Genomic DNA, 5,777 nt, shown 5'->3' with positions numbered 1-5,777 from the left:
AAGAAACCGGAGCTCGTGTTATCATCTTGAGTAACTGAAGACAGACATGATAAGAAACCGGAGCTCGTGTTATCATCTTGAGTAACTGAAGACAGACATGATAAGAAACCGGAGCTCGTGTTATCAGCTCAAGTAACTGAAGACAGACTTGATAAAAAACTGGAGCTCGTGTTATCAGCTCAAGTAATTGAAGACAGACATGATAAGAAACTGGAGCTCGTGTTATCAGCTCAAGTAACTGAAGACAGACTTGATAAAAAACTGGAGCTCGTGTTATCAGCTCAAGTAATTGAAGACAAACTTGATAAGAAACTGGAGCTCGTGTTATCATCTCAAGTAACTGAAGACAGACTTGATAAGAAACCGGAGCTCGTGTTATCAGCTCAAGTAATTGAAGACAGACTTGATAAAAAACTGGAGCTCGTGTTGTAAGCTCAAGTAACTGAAGACAGACTTGATAAAAAACTGGAGCTCGTGTTATCAGCTCAAGTAATTGAAGACAGACTTGATAAGAAACTGGAGCTCGTGTTATCATCTCAAGTAACTGAAGACAGACTTGATAAAAAACTGGATCTCGTGTTATCATCTCAAGTAACCGAAGATAGACTTGATAAAAAACTGGAGCTCGTGATATCAGCTCAAGTAATTGAAGACAGACTTGATAAGAAACCGGAGCTCGTGTTATCAGCTCAAGTAACTGAAGATAGACTTGATAAAAAACTGGAGCTCGTGTTATCAGCTCAAGTAATTGAAGACAGACTTGATAAGAAACCGGAGCTCGTGTTATAACGATATCTTTAATCATAGTATCGTCGGTAGCTTACCATCCTGCATGCATGTTTGTTTCACTAGGCATTTCTAGGCTGCTTACCAAACATGCTTGCCCTACCCATCAGTGACTCAGTGGTAAGACTGTGGACTTATAATACTAAAAACCGGGTTTCGATACCCGTCCTGGGCACAGCACATTGTGTAGCTTTGCGCTTAACAACAACAAACAAATAAATAAATCGTGCTTTATCCATTAGACATTTCTAGGTTCTATAATTATAAAGATATTTTACCGATGAAGTTAACGAACGTGCTTTATCGACAAGCTGATTCTTTAAACATGTATATTCTGGAAACTCCCTAGAAACAACAAACACTATAAGCTTTAGCACTCTATGCAATAATATATGAATAACTTTTAAAGTTAATTAGTAATATATGTGATATTACATAATAGTTTGTTTGTTTGTTTTTAATTTTGCGTAAAACCACTTTCACTAGTTAGCGCCAATAATGCCAGCCGGTGCTTTATGATATTCTGCTGAGTTGAGAAATTAATAACTGACAGGTTAATGATTTGGAGAACAGATTTTTATAACGATGTTTGTGGTAGGTATTAACGTTGGGTGGACTATCGTCGTCGCTTGATGAGGGTGGGCAAAAAAAGTAGAACTAGGTATTTGGTTCAGCTGAAGTGTTATCTGTTATCGACGGATTGATAGAAGAGAACGGGTGTAGTTGGTTGACGGGAACGGAATAGACGAATATTCTGTGAAGCAATGGCGAGAGAACGGAGTAGTGGGGGGTAGAACAGAGTTTGATGGTGGTGTAAGCGTATCAGTAGTACTAACAGGTGTGACTGAAGTGGGATCATTAGGAGTAGGGGTGGCTTTCCACGACATTTGTAGGAGTAAGTTGGATGGCCCCCTTGACACGTATTTCAGATGTGTGGAGAATCCAAGTGGGAACAATGGCGGGAAATTTGAGGACCACGACAATGGGGACAGACGGGCTGATTTGGGCACTGAGCAGTGGGATGGGCATTGTAAGCAAGACAAAGCTCACAGCAAACAGGTTGTGGAGGTAAAGTTCGAGACGGCTCCACACGATGACGTTGACAATAAAGAAAAGCACCATGGAGAAGAAAATGATGAACGACATCAGTAGAGATGGCGAGTATTCGGACCATGAAAATAGGACCTTTGTGGATAGCACGTTTGACAGAGACACCATCTTCCGCGAGTTCAGAAATAATATCTGATTCAGCAAGCAGAGGATACACCCCACCAATAATACAAGAAAAGAGAGGGTTTCTCTGTGGGGGAGGTTGCTGTTTTAAGGAAGGTGAAAAAAAGAAGTTTAAGAGTCGTAGATACCTCAAAGTTCACAAGACCAGTCGTGTTGCGAATAACGTCGAGTATCTGAACATTGTAGGATTTTGAGTTGGTATTAGCTGGTGTATATCAGAGCGAGTGCAAAAGTTGGATACTTTCTGGTAAAATCGACGTGGAGAATAAAACTGAGCATCCATGGTGGAGAGAGGAATACTTGTAGGTGAGAAGCTGAGCCTGTATCCAAAGGAGCAGAGTTGGCCTGAGACAGTACATGTTGGAGAGAGGAATACTTGTAGGTGAGAAGCTGAGCCTGTATCCAAAAGAGCAGAGTTGGCCGGAGACAGTAGAAGGTATGGTGGGAGAAGAACGAGGTGAAGCTGAAGGATGTATGGATGGTTCATGTGAAGTGACATCAGCATAGGTAGGTCAAGAAACTGGACGTGCAGAGTCCAGAAGCAGCATAGAATTTGCCGATCATGATACTGACGTGCGAAGTGGCTTTTTGGGGTCAGTAGTTGGACGAGAATAGGGCTCAGTCCGAGTGCGGGTGGCAGAAAGTACAGTCTCCTCCAAAATTCCAGGGCGCTCCACAACAAGAGGGAGACCAGAATGCATAGCGACTGGCAGTATAAAAAAACCAGAACAAGGTGGTAATATTGAAATAAGAAAAACTAAACAAAGTCAATAATAAATACTCGATACTTACGAGAAACTACAATCTGGAATCAGCACAATCCAAAAGGCTCCCAGTGACTACAATCTGGAATCAGCAGAGTAAGGCACAATCCAAAAGGCTCCCAGTGATACGAACTTTTGAAATCCGATATAAAAATAGGTTTACTGTGAGGAGTAGACAACACAAAACTAATTATATGTTTCCATTTACCCATTTTACAGTAATCGATATATTACTGAATTAGGCTTACTGTCTGTAAACAGTAATTGGTCTAATACTAAAATCTTAAATTTTCGTGAGAAAACAGCCACAAAACATAAAAATATTATTACTTTAAAGAACTAAATCAGTCACTTTTTTAGCTAAGAATTTTTTAAAAATTGAATTTTCTAGTTTAGGTCATATCTATTGTTCTCAAGCTTTTGATTGTGTTTTAATTGACATGACGTAAAGAAATATATCTTGCAAACGGTAAATTTTTGTTTTGAATGTTTATTTTTGATCTACAAAAATGTTAATATTTCAATATGTCAAATCTCCGTTTACCTGTTGGCTGGAAGTGGCTAGCGTGCCTGGATTAAATCCAATGTTTTATGGTTCGTGTCCTTTTTCCGTAATAACTTTGGGATGAGTTATAAGAGTGACAGTAAGTGCTACTATCCGGTCAGAGGATAGCCTAAGAGTAGGCGGTGGGTTCTGTTAACTACAGTTTTCTTTCTAGTCCATGAGTAGACGATTATTTGTATAATTATCGTAAAAAATTTAAACAACAACAATAACAAAAAAACTTTTACATGTACTGTATATGAAACTGTAAACAGTTGTATTGTTTACGAAAGCTAGAGCGTGTGTGTCATTATTTATTACTACCTGGAGTACCTGCCCCCTGGACGGAAGTTGTGTTAATTCATGATTAATGAAAGGTTATCTTAGGACATAAAAAGCTGCTTCCCTTATATGTCATGGAAAAAATTCAAAAACGCCCATACAAATTGCAAAACACAAAATGTGAAACCGCAAATGTGCATGTATCACCGAATGGATCAGACAAACCTTCATGACAAATTTGGTGAAGGTCCAACAACAGGGGGCGTATTAGTGTTAAAAAAACACCCATAAAAACCGCAAAATACAAAATTAAAATTGTGTGTGTATCTCCCTATGGATCCAGTGAACCTCCATACCAATTTTGGTGAAGATCCATCCAACCCTGCTAAGTAGTTACATGGACATACAACACTATTGTATTTATATAGATGCTCTTTAAATGCAGAGAGCGTCCCTAAAGCTTTATTTTGACAAAGTGTTATCCTCCGGTGGGTCAACTGTAAGTGTACGGAGTTACAACGCTAAAATCAGGGCTTCGATTCCCCCGCAGTGGGAACAGCAGATGGTCCAATGTAGCTTTGCGCTAATGCAAACAAACAGACAAAGAAAGTGTTAAATAAAACATGTTTTAGTTTCTGTTACCTTACTATCGCGTACAAATTACTAAGGTTTCTCTAAAAAACTACAAGGTATAAAAATATATTTTACATTTACCTCTTGTAAACTTTATAAAACTTAATGTTTCAGTCCTTAAAAGAATGAAGGACAATAAAAAGTTATCAAAACGAAACTTCAAGTTTGTATAACTAGATACATTAATATTTACCTACGATCGTTTGTATAACTAGATATGTTATTATTTACCTACGATCGTTTATATAACTAGACATATTACTATACCTACGATCCTTGAGAAAAGTTATTGTCCAGTTGAGCCCTCCGAATTGTACCAGTTATGGCATTTAAACAAAATTACTTCACTTAATAGCCAGTCTCATCTTTTCCCCAGTAACTCCCAAAGTGAGCATGAACTAGATATCGAAGTTAGACAACTATGGTTTTGTTTGATGAACTGTTTCCTTGGTTACAAATATTGGTATGTGAGCTTCTGTTTACGCAGACCTGCATGTTTATACATATTGATTGTTTGCACATGATGTAGCTTAGGGATGAGTTTCTCACTCAAAATAACATGAGATTGCAGTGCCATCTGCTAAACGTAAATAAAAGCTAAGAGTGTACTTGCTGGTCGCCAAAGCTTTACGTTGCCCCCCCCCCGTGGCACAGCGGTATGTCCGCGGACTTACAACGCTAGAAACCAGGTTTCGATACCCGTGGTGGTCAGAGCCCAGATAGCCCATTGTGTAGCTTTGTGTTTAACTACAAACAAACAAAAGCTTTACGTTATTAGCACGGGTGCATAACAATAGTTATTCGTCACAAGCTCATCGATACAAATACACAGTTATACTTGTAAGTTTTAATGTAACTACTAGTACTGGACTACTAATAGTAGTTAATAGATCATAAATGTAACTACTAGTACTGGACTACTAATAGTAGTTAATAGATCATAAATGTAACTACTAGTACTGGACTACTAATAGTAGTTAATAGACCATAAATGTAACTACTAGTACTGGACTACTAATAGTAGTTAATAGACCATAAATGTAACTAAAAGTACTGGACTACTAATAGTAGTTAATAGATCATAAATGTAACTACTAGTACTGGACTACTGATCATATATGTAACTACTAGTGCTGGACTACTAATAGTAGTTAATAGATCATATATGTAACTACTAGTACTGGACTACTAATAGTAGTTAATAGACCATAAATGTAACTACTAGTACTGGACTACTGATCATAAATGTAACTACTAGTGCTGGACTACTAATACTAGTTAGTAGATCATAAATGTAACTACTAGTACTGGACTACTAATACTAGTTAGTAGATCATACATGTAACTACTAGTGCTGGACTACTAATACTAGTTAGTAGATCATAAATGTAACAACTAGTACTGGACTACTGATCATAAATGTAACTACAAGTGCTGGACTACTAATACTAGTTAGTAGATCATAAATGTAACTACTAGTACTGGACTACTAATACTAGTTAGTAGATCATACATGTAACTACTAGTGCTGGACT

This window comes from Limulus polyphemus, unplaced genomic scaffold (genome assembly GCF_000517525.1).
Source record: "Limulus polyphemus unplaced genomic scaffold, Limulus_polyphemus-2.1.2 Scaffold8098, whole genome shotgun sequence".
Taxonomy (NCBI): Eukaryota; Metazoa; Arthropoda; class Merostomata; order Xiphosura; family Limulidae; genus Limulus; species Limulus polyphemus.
The sequence above is the reverse complement of the archived record's forward strand: the minus strand, read 5'-3'. Positions refer to the sequence as shown.